The sequence below is a fragment of the Daktulosphaira vitifoliae genome, unplaced genomic scaffold (assembly GCF_025091365.1).
Source record: "Daktulosphaira vitifoliae isolate Bord-2020 unplaced genomic scaffold, ASM2509136v1 Scaffold_5, whole genome shotgun sequence".
In the NCBI taxonomy this organism is placed as follows: Eukaryota; Metazoa; Arthropoda; class Insecta; order Hemiptera; family Phylloxeridae; genus Daktulosphaira; species Daktulosphaira vitifoliae.
The window spans coordinates 7,212,499-7,229,656 of NW_026099576.1; the positions used below are offsets into that span (position 1 = coordinate 7,212,499).

At 34.8% G+C, this 17,158-nt stretch overlaps 1 protein-coding gene across 3 annotated transcripts in view; it reads right to left on the reverse strand.

The window, feature by feature from the left end:
- Positions 1-17,158, reverse strand: part of LOC126908544 (protein SEC13 homolog) — a 91,627-nt gene that overhangs the window by 47,710 nt on the left and 26,759 nt on the right. For all 3 annotated transcript variants that reach the window (XR_007704784.1, XR_007704786.1, XR_007704783.1), the window contains exon 3: positions 16,820-16,855. The gene's annotated coding sequence lies outside the window, so the exon portion shown is untranslated. The remainder of the gene's footprint in view (positions 1-16,819; positions 16,856-17,158) is intronic.

The following is a 17,158-nucleotide window of genomic DNA, read 5'->3' on the forward strand; positions in this document are numbered from 1 at the left end:
GATGACCAACGACGATGACCAGTGCCGCAACTGTGTACGCCGAATTCCATCTGCTCGGCCGATCAACCCCCGTGCGCGCGTCCCAGCCAAAAAATAAAGAACCCGACCGGCCGGCGCCCGAGTTTACCCTTCGGTCAAATTAATTTTTACTCGATATACCTAAGCCTATATAAATAAACGCACCGCACATTACAACGGTGGCCGCGAACATCATCAAAAGGTATACGCACACCGCGCCGCCGGTCATCGCCGTTATAATTAGTTTTTTCTCTTTGTTACCCCCGTGTTTCCAATTTCATAATGTTGCGACTGGCGGTCCACTGTCAAGTTGCACTATTGGATGTCTTTAGGTGATTCATTTACAACACCCGGTTAACCGTCGCTTTCCACAGGAATTTCATATTTTTCTTTGCGAGTATGGCGTCTCTTCGAAAAACGATACATTTCATTTGTCACTGAATAACTACTTTGTTATTTGGTTTGCGCCAATTATTGTTATTTGCATTGCAAAGATGATATTGTCGATAAAAGCTGTTGGTTTAGTGTGATGCTAATTGGTTCGCGTTCTGAAGCCTCGAAACGTATCTTTCAATCCAAAATAAATTATCTACAAGTTTTATTAAATTACAGTTATTCAGCGAATTGCCTCGAACTTGTTGAACAATTGTAATGTATCGAAATGTTGTTTATGGTGAACATATCGAAAACTCTGTTGAACACAATAAAAACAGTGATACACATTATGGCGTATTTGGCCCGACAGAATGAAAAATAATAAAAATAGGGAAAAATCCTAATGATGATCGTTTGTTCATTAGACTTATTTGACGTATACTGGTAGTTTCATAACAGTTTCTTTTAATAACAACCAATTGTTAGGGCTGCAGTAAGCCTATGCATTTCATTTTTGATCTTCCCCCGATACCTGTCAATCTTTTCTCACGAGGAAATAATAGCGACTTAACAAGATATTGTTCCCAGTAAAGAAATGAACGCGCAACTTAAACGCTATCTGAGAGCAACGCCGAAATGTTTCCACAATGTAACTTATAATGCTTAAAGTTTTCTATGCCGACATGCNTAATAGCGACTTAACAAGATATTGTTCCCAGTAAAGAAATGAACGCGCAACTTAAACGCTATCTGAGAGCAACGCCGAAATGTGTTCCACTGTAACTTATAATGCTTAAAGTTTTCTATGCCGACATGTAGTAGCCATTAGCTCATGTATCTCCCCACCGTACAACGTCACGACCGTCCACGCTCGTGTCTTAACTCGTTGTTTTATTTGCACTCCCCCATAAACTTGCTCGTTTTACCCCTATTCTTTTGTGCAACAGTCAGTTAGTAATGCCGTAGCTGTGTCGGTCAGGAGATTGATTTAGATGCCGCAGAATTTGCGGGGAATATGGAAACACACGCACATTTTCGGTCTCTTTTTTTTTTTTTATGGGGATTCAAGAGGGGGTGTCCCGGAAGAGTGAATAAAATTGGCAACAGCGTTCGGATTATTTCTGCGTTTCCAGGAATATGTGTAGATGTAGTCGACGGCCATCTGCCACCCCATAACGTTACGCAACCCTTAAAAACCGACACGCACAGAACTACCGAAAAATCTCTTGGTCATGGACGTAGTTTAACGTGTGTAACACAACAACGAGTGCATAAAGATACAACATTGTCATTGTTATTATTATTATTATTCAGGTGAACAAATTTAGAGACCGCTACTGTAATATGGCCATCTTAGGTGACGTCATGTCGTTTGTAAATCGCGTGTCCAGCAGCGCGAGCAGATGTACTCGGTATAAAATAATGCACACAGTGTACAGAATGATAACGGAGGAGTGGCTAATAAAACTGTTTGGGGGTTTCTCTTATCTAAAAAATGATTTAAACCCATAGCCGATTAATGTATTTTTAATAATATTCATAAGAAAATCAAAATCGACGAAATCGGCGGTGTATATGTGCAGCGTAAAGTTAGTTAAATAATGAAATATTTCCCAAAGGTATTTTCAGAAAAAATCTTCCCCCTTAGATACTACTGAATTGGTTCATTAAGTGCAAAGTTAATTATCGTTAACCCAACAAAATTGTGTTTGAAATTATGCATGAACTAATAAAACTCCCATATCCGAAAACGTGTGTGATCAATGAAACATTATACGATTGTATTTTGTTCGAAACAGATAACGCACTACAACAGTAGCGTTCTATGGTTTGTTTTTTTTGGGGGGGGGGGAAGTAATTATAAATACATTTTCACTACCTCCTCCAAAATATATCTTCATCGTGGGAAGAGTTATATACTCTAAATCCCTGTTAAAATGCGCATGCACTACAAATAATTGCCTACGTTATACATAAAAATATACCTATGAACTTTTGTATAACTTTTCGTTACTTTATGTGTAACGCTCAGTGTATATTATAAATGTAAACAGTTATTCAAAAAAAAATTTTACTGAATTTTCAGTAACATATAATATTTAGAATTAAACAAAATTGTTTTTTAATTTGAAAATGAACATAACAAATTGAAATTGAAGATTTAATAAAAATTATTCCTTTAGCTGATTTCACTTAGACGCCAATTTGACAATCATTTGTAAAAGCGAACGCAAGAAAAGTAATTCGTGTATTGATCACTCTTTATGATTTTTTATCGCGACGAACAAGGTTCAATGATTATTTAATATTGGTATCAAAATACAACACCTTTTAAATGATTTAACGAATTCCTTGGTCAATGGTCATAACATTAAAACACAATAGGTAATCACTGGAATAATTATAGAGAATAATGATATACTTTATTGTCTACATTTTACAGCTATTACTTTATCGGTTATTATTTGCGGATAAAACTAAGTGTTTATATCTGTCAAAAAAAACATGATTAACGACACCTTGATATTTGAATCCTTATTGTTTGATTAAAACACCTAATTAAAAATGTTTGTCTTCTCGAAACAGTTGTATTTTTAATATACCTTTGTGTTACTTCCTATCACGGGAAAAATTTTATTGTATTCCTAATTTTTATAAATTAATTTTATTTCTCTATATCAATTGAAAATGTTATTTTGTTTATTTACGATATATTTAATGTATTATTTCATCAGCAACACAATTATTTTGTAGAAAATAGTCCAATAAAATATAATTTCGTTAATTTTATCACAAAAAAAAACATTCGACGATTTTTGATGCCAATAAAAAAATTTAGTTGAAATTACATGTATCATTGATAGTATCGTTTACAAATTACGTGTTTTTACATCAGTGGTTAATTTTTTTTAGGCAAATAAGTGCCGTGTGAAATACACGTCACTTATTTAAACAAAAGATTTAGTTTAAATTAGTATAATTCAAAAATAATGCATGAAGTGAATGATCATTTTACTAAATCTTTAATTAAAACAACACTGTGAATGTTCAGATGGAGTGAACTATGTGGTCCATAATAATAATGTATTCGTACTTTGGTACTACGACAAACTGTAGGCGAGTCCAACAAAACCGGTTTGGGTGCACATTATGCACATAAATCGTCGGTGATTTTTTTAACGATTGTCATTACATTTTTTTATGTACAAGGGGTAGGTATATCCATGTCGAGAGCTCGTGCCATTCTCGTTGCACGCACACTTCTCCGGTACACGTTCAATGTGTAGTAGTGATCGGGGGGCTGAGAAGTAGACGGTAAATGGCGCACGCCTAAATACCAGTTTTTTACCACCTATATGTTTTTTTTAACATCTCCCCTGTTTCGCTATAAACACGAGCAGACTGTAGCTCGTGCTCGTCTGTGGCAACAGCAACGGGCACCGTTTTTTTATACTAGTAAAAAACACACGCGCGGTCATCACCTGCACGCGCTCCCGTGATCCCCCGAATTCCGGAAAAATTAAGTAAAAAAAAATCCGTTCGTGCATATGTACATTTGAATACACTCCCCATGTAAAAAGGCCATTATTGAATATTTTAATATTATGCAAAAAAAAAAATGTCTATTGTAACAAACATCTGAAAATACCGTTTTATTAAAAAAAAATCTTCCTATTGATTTTTTTTTTTTTTATCCCTTGGTGACTCTATTTGCAATTTGACTGAAAAAATACTATGTAGTCACTAAATAATCGCCTTTCCTTTATCGAAATACTATAAGTGGTTCCGTTTTTAAACTAAAATTTGACGACATATAAAGTTATAATTATGTAAATTTTTGCAAGCTATACATTTTATAAGACAAATAATTTTGGCTCATCGAGACAACTACAACAAGGTCATTTACAAGAATAACTCTGAAAAGTATAGGAGGAGAACACATTTGTTTAAGTGTCTTGTCACCTGTGCGTCTGTTGTCGAGTACTCGACGAGAAATTCAAAAGTGTTCAATGTTCCCACAGTATATAATCCAATCACTACACTAATTTACATAAAAATACGTTGCAACGTGTTCCTATTGTAAATTTACCATGTTATATAAACATCACATCTTGATGTGCCCCAAAACAAGTGATAAGAGTCTTTTATCAAGCGACCGGCAATACGGATAAGGATTAAGCGCGTGTGAACATTTTGATTAATCACAATTTATTGTGCACATCGAAAGTATTTATTATTATTATTATTTCTGGTGAATCGCGACATTTTGCAGTGTTATGTAAATGCGTTGTGAATTACAGGAGCCGAACACTGTGCAGTTCAAAGGCCGTGCTGCCATTCTGCTGGTGTCGCGTTTACCTGCGTGAACTCGTTTAACCGCCGTGAGGTTGGACAGGGTCATCTGTTTCCCACGACGGTAGCCCTTCCATAATAATAATTCTGCCCGTGTGTTTGTGTTCGCTTACACAGTCAATAATATAACGCATACAATGCATGGCCGCCGAGGATAACAATAGTAGTAACAGCGGAGGAGGAGAGAAAAATATCCTTTTTCGGCGGAATTGCGCAAAAATACGGTTGGGTTATGCATAGAAATGATGCAAAACCGCCTGATATGCAACACAATAACTCACAAGAGGGATAAGGTCCGTTGACGAGTCCAATGCCGAATTTCGCACACGATTCTCAACGGCAGCACTACCTGAGGGCATTGTGCAACAGTTGTGACGACCGAAAGACCTGCGCGCAAAATATTACCACGTTTTGTATAATCGATTGGGTTTCCGCCTACGATCACCGTAATGGTTTTAAAAGGGATAGTCACTACGGCCGTTGTCATATTCGGCGTGAGAACTGACAGCCCACCAGAGAATTAAAATTCACACGGAATCGTCCGAAACGTGTGCAATTGCGTACTGACACATACCAGACAGTCGATGTAACCCTTTTGTGTGACACTTTAACAATTGCGACGGGTTAACAACACGGACGAGAGATCTGGACGGTTAAATGGACAAATAACTTCGATCATATAATCTCCTTTTAATCTTCCTCGACGAGTTTATTAAGGAATCCGTTCGATCGAAAACAAAAATAAAAAAATAACAAAATAAAAATTACTTCCGAGAAAACACAAACTCGATTCTTGAGAAAACTATTAAAAAGGCTATGTAAAATATTTGTTCAGGAATTTCGAATATTGGAACGAAAATTTAATAAAAAAATCATAGTACGAGTTTAGTTTACGAAACGCTCTTAATGCAACGCTTTAAGGTTTTGAGAACAAAAAATTAAAAAAGGTTTGCGACTCGCATCAGAAGTAAGTTAATTTATGTGTGTTATAATGTGACAAAAGCGTTTAACAATTATTCATAAGGGTTTTGCTAGGAGAACTTTTGACACAATCTTATTATCTCGGACATAAATCCTTTATCACACGATAAATTTTAATCCACTAATCGACACATTATCTTAATCGCTTATATATATTTTAAACGAGTCCTATAACTAAAAACGATTACTTGAAATCTATCATGATATTGTCTTTTAATTTTATCTCTCTAAAATTCATAATTCATAATGACCAATCAAACTAATATGTCCATGTAATATTCTAACGAAGAGTTTGTGTAGATGTTTGTAAACTCTAAATGGAAATTGAAATTCGATCCAAAAAGATAACTGATGAAAATGTTTACAAGTAATACCCAAAATATAAATGCGTTCGACAGAGTTATTTGATTATGTACAACCGTCGCTTTTAACGTACACGAATATAATATAATTATGTACGAGTATTTTTATGTTATTCAATGATGACACTAATCATTCATTATACAATATTGAAGCGAGCACAAATCGAATCCCGTTGCTTAATGTCGAAACGATTGAAATATTGAAGATGACTAAATTTCATTAAATATCATCACATTTATCGTAAATATCGTTTTGAATTATTTAAATTGTCTCTTAATTATTAATAATTAAAGTTATCGGGAAAAACATTTAAAATGTTATTCTTAGAATAATATTTTTAAAGTCGACGTCGTTTAGTTGTTTGAATTAAACACACGTAAGGATTATAGTTGACGACATTACGTACTTTAATGGATTTAATGTGTTTGCGACAACACACAGCGGTTATTATCAATTAGTTTTTTTTCATGTACACTTTAACCTTTTAAAACTCACCTCCTGTTTTCTACGGGAATTTGTAGTAACGGCAATTACTGTGAGTAAATTTATTGGCTTCCACGCGTATTGCTTTCTTTATTAAATGTGTAATTTGATGTTATGCGATATGCACACTCGGATCGCAAATTTATAACGATTTAATTGCTGCTCTGCACACACCCCTTTACTCACTGTTACTCCCTTTGAACTACTGATACTAAAAATAAAAAAAGCAAGGTATAATAAAACCGGAAAACAGTTATCGGTTGTCGATTTTTACGGTTAACCGTGAGATGTAAAAGATATTGAATTTCAGCAAACATATTTTTTTGCGTTTTTCAATGCCTATGTATATATATATTTGTATTTGAATAGACTGCATACTTATAATTACCTGAGTAGGAAAAGGCAGATTTTGCGGTCTGTCGTTTTTTTTTTGTTTATTGTACTCGCGGAACATAAAATTTGCGGATAGGAGGTTTGGTCCACGTTTATACTTAGGAAACAATAAACGGCCCATAAGGCTCACAATGGAAAGGTATTGTATATTATTACATTATTATGCGTGTGTACCTCGTGTGCAATTGTGTACGCGACCAGCAGCTATGTATTTTCCATCTGGCTGGTTTCGCGTAACTTGGTCACTTTAAGAAAAATCGCCGAATTTTCGATACAGCTGAAGGAATACTTGCCCATTTTTGTATAGAAATCGAGAGGTCGTTCCCTTTCTCTATAGATCTTTGCTCACGAGGATACAGTCTTTCAAATCGATGGAGTAAAAAGATTTTATTTATAGACCAATAACGGTACAATGGACGTGTACAACAAAATATTACTCTAATCAGGATGAAAAAATCTATTTGCGAAAGAATTGTTAAAAAGGATTACTTTTCGACATAAATTGCAGAAAATTAATCAAGCGAGATGTTTGTGAGTTTAAGAATATGGTATCAAAAAAATATCGGAATATTATTTCTATGAATCATTTTTTTATCAATGGCAGTAATTGATATTTTATTACATAATATAAACATCTTTTAAAAATGTTAAAATTTTCAATGGGAAATAATTTGGATTTTTGTTTTGTGTAATAGTTCAATGAAATTAAGAAAATATTATTTCAATGAATAAATATGAGCATAATTTTAGACATGATTGATTAGTGTTACGTTGCCATAAATTTACATGTTAAGGGTAGAAACTAATCAAGGGGTTTGATTTAGAAAAAGGGTCTTTTTTGTATTTTTAGATAATTCTGTTATATAACTCGTTCGAGGTAAAAAAAAGATCATTATTTTAGAAATCTATTTTTAATTACATTCAGTTGGTATTGTTCACGAAAATATAATTAACTAGAACGTATTATTGTTTTTATACGAGAGATTTGGCTGTCTTTTTCGAGTTATTTATTAGTTTATGTAAGAAGTGTAAAAAACGTAACCAGCTTGAAAACACAAATGCCGAGGTCTACAGTAATTTATTCTTACGGATTAGCACTTCAAAATTATCTTATTTTTACATTTTGTTTCCAACAGCTAATTGAAATACCAATTCAACGACTAATTAAAACGACAAAATCATTTAATTTGTCAATATCGATTATGTTAAATTACCTAACATATAATATTAAACATTCTCTTATAAGGTATTTTTGGCGCACAATGTTTTTTTTTGGTAGAATCTATCTTTCGTTTTAAATGTCGTTTCCTGTTTTTATTGTAACAAAAGACCGGTGTTTTATTTTCTAAAAATCCGCTCAGTAGTTTTAGGTGTCGATTAGTAGTTGGACTCTTGGAAAAAAAACGGCACACACACACACATATTACATCTAAGCCTTTTTTTGTCACTCTAATGCCGGGTCGCGTTTAAAGGATTGTCGCAACGGGCGGTGCACAAATTTATATTCCCTGCGCATTGTCGAGGTGACGGCGGTAGCAAAAGAGTTTCCTTTTTTTTCCTCTCTTAATACGTTCAGAGTGATTTACACACAACTGTATCCCGCGGTACGCAACTCTTATACAAGCCGCTTCGGGCCGTGTTTGAGGTTATACGAGGGAGGGTTAAGGTATTTTTTTTTTCGTTGCCTTTTAAAAATAATATCTCTTTCGACCCCCCTCCCACCAATGAAAGGGTATAAATTTAGTCGACCACACAACCACGCATGCAATGTACCGGTCGGGATCGCACAAAAGAAGAGACTACGCGTTTTGTCTCTCTTTTTCTAGTTTTTTTTTTTTGCCTTTTTATTCCTTTCTAAAGAAAAAAAAAACTTCAAAGTTATTGTACCTATAAATACAGCGATAGTAACTGCTACCGGCGGACATTTTAACGAGGTCGTATATATTATTTTTATGTACATTTTACTATACGGAAAAGATCGCCGTGTATACCCTTTTTGTGTATGAACGCCTACCGGATTTTTACTTTAAAGCTGAAATTCGGTTGCATCGATGACTGTGTAAAAACACTCGGCCCGTTCTATTGTCTGCCTAGTGGGGTTTTCTTCAGACTAGGTGGTTTTCTGCCAAATATTCCTGTAGCGTTTGCAATACTTGTCAATTCATCATCGACGCGCACATTGATAATTTCTCCTTATACAAAATATTACATTCTTATTCTTATTTTGCCTTTTTTTTTTTTTGTAAGACTCATCCGACGTGCCACTCTTATTTTCTCTCTCGGATACAATGTGAATAATAATAAAAGGTGTCGGATCGCCAGCCGCCACCGTAACTACCACACGTCACAATAATAAAGTGTGCACGTGCATATAATCGAAGAGACACTGTCCTGAAGTTTGTCCGACGAAAACACATCTCGATGTCCTTCAATACGTCGATCGTCGATGCAATCCCAAAGAACTGGTTCGCAATCTTCCATCACCTCGCAAAAACACATTGTAAAACACTTATGCCAGCTCCCTATTATTTCCCATCAGTGAAGTCTGAACCGCTTTGACAAGAAGAATATTCAAATAATTTCCGTTAAACTGTCGCAGCTCGTTAATAAAAATAGTTGTTTTCTCACTAGTACTACAAACGTCACACGGCAATTAAAACCGCTTTCGTTGAGACAATCTAATAGATTTTCCACGTAGACATTACACAATTTGGGTCAAATCGTTTTGTGCGTATGAATATCGGCGCGTACAAAGTGTTATGATCGTGTTTACAAGTCGTTAGAACCACTTAGTTGGCTCTTCTTAATCGCGCCTGCAGCTCGGCGTTTGAGCGCGTAAACAACACGGCAATGGGATCACGAACACAACTTGTGATAACACGTGTTATCGTCCGACGATTAAGTACAAGCAATCTCAACGGTAGCCGCAACGGGGTGCTCGCGTTCTGTACACCGACGACATCGGCATTCGTTGTGTACTGGAAATTGATGTCGAACGAAAACATTCTGGAATCATTAATTTTCCATTTGGCACAATGTCAACACACTGTGCGATGACCGTTTCGAAAACCCTTTTGATCGTTTTTTTTTTTCAGTTTTTGCACCCTGCAGCTCTTTCGGTGCAACCGGTCCGCGTTTTCATTCTTTCTTCGGTGCAAAATAAACGGCACGTCGTTATCATCGTATATGCCCTAGAGAATGAGCCCATGACATTGCAATGAAAAATGGAAAGCAATCGTTTTTGACTTTATTAAATTCGCAGGCCCTGCGAGTCCAGTCCGTTACACGTGTAATGTTTACTCCTTTTATTCGATTTTTCTGAAGATGTTAGGCCTCATAATACACATCGAATGGATTTTTACGTGTAGATACCAGACAGAAACGTTGCAAACAGATGCAAACTGTCCGGTAACAGTAAAGATTAATGGATACTAGCCATGCTGCCGCGGCCATTAGACAATAAATGGCTCATGTTCGACGTCCACGTATGCAGGTGCATCACTGTGCATTTGGCGATTCTTCTTCCCCTTTACTTCTTCGAAATAAACAATTCCTTGTGTTCAATTTCTTTAGGTCGTTGCTCAATTCGTGCCACAAAAAGATCTACGCGTTTATAAGTAAATAATCTTTTGATTCACGATGATATTTTTATTCGTATGACTGGCCAACTGTTTTTTTTTTTCTTATCTTACACGTGCCGTTAAATGAGAAAGTAACTGAGACATAACATTATGAAAAAGTTCACATTTACTATTTGTAGGTATCATAAAAACGTATCTGCGTCTTCTATAAAATTCCTTTTTATTTAGAGTCGTATAGCGTCTGTAGTAGACAATCGCATTTAAAAGGTTATTTCAACTATTACGGACCTAACCTAACATTTACGTGCTATCGTTAGAATCGTCAGTTTACTTCCATTTCGTTGAAACTTTGACTGTTATTGTATAAATGTTTTTCTGTCGAACAAATACGAGTTCACGAAATAAGTAATAAAACCGTTTACGTCTTAAAGTTACTAACCTAACCCAATCATTTGGCGTAATACTAAAACGGTTAAAAAGACAACCGTCCAAGAGAATTGATTTCTGTTTAATAATAGTTTGTACAGTTTTTCTTTTTTCCGAATAAAATTTAAAAAAACGCTCACAGCTTACGTCATTTCATTGAAAATAACATTTGTTTACGTTACAATATACTTGATTAATTTTTTACTCGTTATGTTATAGTTATTAATTTATAAGTATAGAAATATTCTTCAGCAGTTTTGTTTTTTTTAATATATTACCCTAAAGATATTGTTTGAAAACAATTCGTAGGAAACGTTTAAATAAAAATTATACAAGTCGTCGCTGTTAATGTTCTGACTACGCCGATACGATTTCGATTTACACGAATACCAGACCATCGTTAAGTCAACACTGTTGGGTAAGGTTAAGACGTTTTTCATAGGCGGTGAAAACCGGTCGTGACGTCGACGATTTCGTTAATTAACGCAAAACACAAGGCCGAAGGGTTGACCCGGATGCGAGATCTCGTGTTTCCGTTGCGACGCACATGTGCGGGGTGGACTCGTTTCCAAAAAGCGAATAAAACCCCAACGACTAATAGACGGCAAAAAAGGCTAACGAGGACAGACGCGCACAAAAAAAAGAAAAAACGTGTGCGCCGTCCATTAATAACGAGTCTAAACAAGCGGGTTGTACGGTTTTTAGGCAGCACACGGGCGAAAGTGTCATTTAAAAAGTATGGGACGTGTTATAAAACGGATAAGAATGCGGCAACAGAGGTGAGTAGCTAATATGTGCGGATAACCGATAAATTGGATAAATTCACCACATTTAACTACAATGTTTATTCCAAGTAATAACGTTTCGACTATTGTGTACGTGGCCATCGCGTTATATTATTTATTATTGTTATGAAACGGTCAACGATAATAACGTATCAAGTTCACAGACACCTTTGGGTATTCGTGTCGCGACCCATGGCAATGAATAAAATACATTTTTCTATTTCTTCCACCGCACCTATGATGAGTTCACAACAACCGAATCATGTTACAATGCGGTGGTGCTCCGGGTGAAAGTCTCGGTGGCGAATTCGCAGCACAGTAGCCACCGATCATTACTCCGGTCGTACAAACAGCGCACAAGAATCGCTCCGGGATACGACGTTTTACCTCCGTTCTATTATTGCGACGTCACTACCTATTCCTCTCGACGGACGGACCACCGCCGAAGTGGTCGTCCTACTAGTGAATGAAATCCGGAGACTTAACCTTTTTTTATATCCTCCGTCCTCACTCGGCAGCCTTACGTTTCCGCCAAGTGTCGAAAAGGTTTTTCTTTTTTTTTTTTCGTGCGCGTAACTTCACGAGCGATGATTTATGAACGCGGTCGTAGACGATCCCAGTCGGTTTCTATTTTCCTCGGCTGGCCGCTACTGTCTGTCCCAAACTCTATTGTCTGGTCCGCAAAACGCATCGAGGCGTCCCTCCAATGGCTTCGTTATGCCTTCGAGTCGGCCCACGTACGTGCGGTTTACGGTGTTAACTCTCCACCGTTTCTTATTAAATTGTTTACGTTATTTAAAAAGTTCAGAGTGCAGTAGAATACGTGTCCATGTTGGCCTAAGCGATTGAAATTAAATTTTATTGCCTTATAACGATATTTGTGTGTTTGTTCTTAAGTGATTTAGTTATCGGCGTCACACGAAAATAACCCACAAAATTACCTAGTCAAAGCGTTTTTGTGTAAATAATCATTAACATTTACGGAGAAATATTGTGTACCTTAATGAGAAAATATATTGCGGGCTCAAGCAAAGGTCACTTGGTCAAAGTGATTTAACAACTTTAAATAAATTGCTTCCCGTAATAAACAGCAGCTGAGACAAAGGTCCAAATCAGAAGATTTAAAAATAAATCAATATACAGTCGCATGAACCTGCTGCTGACTGATAAATAAAAAAACGTTCTTTGATTTAATTTATTACTATTGAATTTGTTTCGAAATTCCATCGTTTATTATAAAATATCACAATAGTAATAATAATAACACACTGCCAATGAGTGTCGTCATAATAACGAAACGAGTGCGTTTATTGTGTGCGTAGTTTTCAGGCTTTGAGCAGTAAAAAAACCGTTTAAATTTATTAATAAGAAATATTGCTACTTGTTTCTCTAGATTTGATTACATAATATGTTTTTTTGAGGTTTTCAGACGCCTGTTATTTTGTTGTTTTTTTACATTTCAAATATTTAACAGGTAATAGTGTAATCAAAATCCTCGCAGTGTGCACTATTATGTTCATTGGTTTCTCTAGAAACCTTTTTTTAACAAAAGTTTCTTTTCGTGTAGTTTTTCAACTCGATATATTAAATCTTATTTTTTTCTAAGTTCCATCGAGTACTTTACTGTGGTAAATTTGTTTGGTTTTGCAAAAACCATTTATTTATTTATACAAAATGTGTTCTATTTAGGGCCTCCGGGCCTGTTTTATATCTTTTGCTAGTAAAATGAGATCATTATTACTCGGTTTATGGAAAAGAACGTGTTGGAAACGCACATTTTGGGACGCAAAAAAAAAAAGGAAGAGACCCGTCGCGTCACAGCCATATGTTTACGGAATCACCTTTGACTGGCAAACGAGTTTCCTCCTTTTTATTATTTCCACAAACGTCTTGTCCCTTATGTGCGTTTTCACTAAAATCTATACCTACGTCTGTCGTCTGAGGCTTACCGCTTAAGTATCTCTCCGTGTAATGGATGTAGTGTGCCATCATCGTCATGCCGGCGAAACGCCTCGGGAATGTCGTAATTAAAAAGCACCTAAACGTGCGGTCACACCTAAACATCATCTTGGACGAAGATTTTCAAGTTCAACCTTGCGAGTGTTTTTCCAAAAATATTACCGTTTTCACTTTTTGTCGCAACCTTACGCAATAACCACGTTTTTAGACGATTTGACGCGTAATTGCTATACGCGTAATTTCATCAATTTTTTAGCTGATTAAATAGATTATTATTGTTCAGCTATTTTTTTGTTGAGCCTCAGTTCATACACATTTTTAATTTCACGCGGAAACGTGAAAAATATTCGTACTAACATTTTTATAAACTTATAAAATAGTTTTATTTAGTGATTTTTCATACGTAGGTTTGTTAATTTTGATAATATACTGACAATATGTTTACAAAAGCAATAATTGTTTTAACTCAATAATTAATTATATGATTTTAAGTTTGTTTAATTAACCAAGTTATCATGTTAGGTACTTCAATTACTCCTTAGGTATAATTTATTTTCGACTTTATAACAACTATAAAAATTACAATAAGGTTAGATAATTTAAATTTCATCCTTTTAAGTTGTCGTGCAGTGCACAGGTGAAGGCAAAGAACAACAGTATATTTAAAACAAACAGCGATTTGAATGGTAAAAGGTCATAGGAGCAAAACTGGACTAACCCTATTGTTTACGGTCAGACATTTTGTAATGAATTCCGCCATTAAATCATTTACAGTAAATACTATTATTTGATAATGTTGAAATAGTAATTTTTCACTTGGTTAAATTTATATCAAATAATACGTACTAGACAAGATTAAACGTGACTTAAAGGAACGGAAAAATAGTATTTAATATTAAATTTTGAGTTGCATTCAAATATACAGAGTGATCAGTTAATTATCCAATAACTTCAAAAGTATAATATAAAATAACGTGTATATTAAAAATATCATGATGACGTATGGATGTATTGGATCTTTTTTACAGCGCATTTATTAGTATCATACACTTAAAACAGAAAATAACCTTACAATTATATAACTTTTAGTTTGATAAAGAAATGATCAAACTATGAAAATGACTGGTCGATATAATTTTCAAATCAATTTTTTAAAATATATTAGTATTTTTATATCAGGACGGGAAAATACTGTGATTCTTAAATGCCTAAACATAAAAAAAAATAGTCCCGCGCTTTTCTTCCAGTCTTTTTATTTAAGTGTAAATAATTTCCGAAATGCTGAAATTCAAAAGTTGTTATCGATTAGTCATTTTCTTAATTAGATTTTTTTCTTATCCGTAAGCCAGTTAAATGTTTATATTTTCATTAAAAAAAACTGAAGATTTTTAAATTTAAAAGGGAAGAAGAACGTTAGGACCCTATATACTTTATGTTAATTTAAGTCTATAGAATATTAATAACTTCACTGTTAGAAATTATCTGAAAATTCCTATACATCAGTATAATATTTTTAATCTATGTGTTAATTTTACACACAAGTAGTGTAATTTTGACATGATGTATTGCAAATTCGTTTATTATTATTTATCCAAATTTTCTCTTTGCACGCGTTAAAAATGTTTAATACGCGTATGCAAAAATTCGAACATTTTTTATGAGTGTTGTCAAAAAAAAAAAATTATATTTGATCGTATAGTTTTATAGATATTGGATATATCTATATTAGATATGGAATGAGTCATAGTAAGCGGATCATTTAGGATGACTTAAATTAATAATAAATTACTACTGTTAATGGTTTTGATTACAATAATGTTCTACTCGGTATTTAATTGGTAAAATATTTGTTTAAATGTATTGTATTCAAAGATTTCTACGAATAAATTTGAGTTATCTCTATAAAGTTTTCTCGAAAGATGCACAACACTGTTTGTCGTGGGTATTATGAACTTTAGAGTGTTTGCAAAAATGTTAAGGGTGCCGTCTATTTTTGGAGAGTTTTCAATAGAAGAACGCAACCTTGTCGATAAAGATGACAATAATGTAATTGGAAACAAATTACGATTCGTCTACGTTGAATGTAAACAACTTTGCTGGGAAAAACGCGCACGTTAACGAATAACGAACACTTGACCACACTCTCTGTCCACCCACACCCGAATTCCTTCGTACACATAAAAAGCAAACGCGTTGAGCACTAATAAGAACTCCCCTTCACCCTTGCTTGCCGACCTAAAAACAGAAATTTGACGACCCCTCGTCTGTTTTGTGCAAATTATTTTTTTTTTTTTACCGCCCACTTTTGTGAGCGTTTACACGTGATCGTTGAGGTATTATTTCGATCGGCTGTGCCGGTGTCGATTAGCGGTCAAGGCATGCGTGAAAGATTATGACACCTAAGCTCTCTATTGAAAAACATAGAGGCTGGGGACGAAGAATTCAGACTTTGAGCGAAATTATGCCGGTCGATTTAACTCGGCGGCAGCGGCGGTTGAACATAAAGCCGAAACCCTTTTTTTATACAATCATTATTATTTTATTCGCTCTCCATCTGACACCGCCGCTTATTATTATTATATTTATTTTCGCGGGCGCGAGAAAAGGGTAAATCCTGCACAATGTGTCGGCACCCCATGCTGACAACAACCGCGGACGGATTACATGCCGAGTGTAAATATTTGGCACTGTCGCGTACACACAAAACGGCTATTAGTTGTCTCCTACGGTCGCTTAGTAAGTCTTTGAACAGATTCCGTCTTACTATCCAACCGACGACAAAAATGCGCTTGGTGCACAATACATTTTAGGAACGCATCAGACATTTTTGCAATTCATGTGTCAAATTTCTTTGTGGATGACGTAAATTGTTTAATATTTCATTCCGCGCAGATAGTGTGGTACGAAAATAGATAAAAATATTGACAGTCAAAGTACTAAGTACAAACAATTGGACGGCGGCAGAGAGGTTGACAACTAGAAAGTGTTGTACTTTGTATTCGATAATGGACTTAGATTATAAATAAATCAAAATCAATAAACATTTTTCACATTATCACGAATTACAACTATTGTATTATTAAGTAAAAATAATGCATTTACCGTATCATGTACTCAGTGCAGTATCGCATAGAAAACCTGAAAAAATACAAAATAATATATATATATATGAATATAATGTAAAAAAATATGACTATAGCTTAATATTTCTATTCTATAGTAATTTATTTGTTTTGGTTTTTGAAATCGATTAATTGGTTTTAAATATTTTCACAATTCCATCAACAACATTACTAATGCTCTCAGCACAGTATTACGTTTTAGTTGTCTGAAAATGCAAAATATTTTTTTTGTATCTTGTAATGACTCATGCATGACGATTAAGCTACCTATGACGCATTTTAAAAACATCCACCCGGAGAGAAAAGGGTTTTTGTTCGG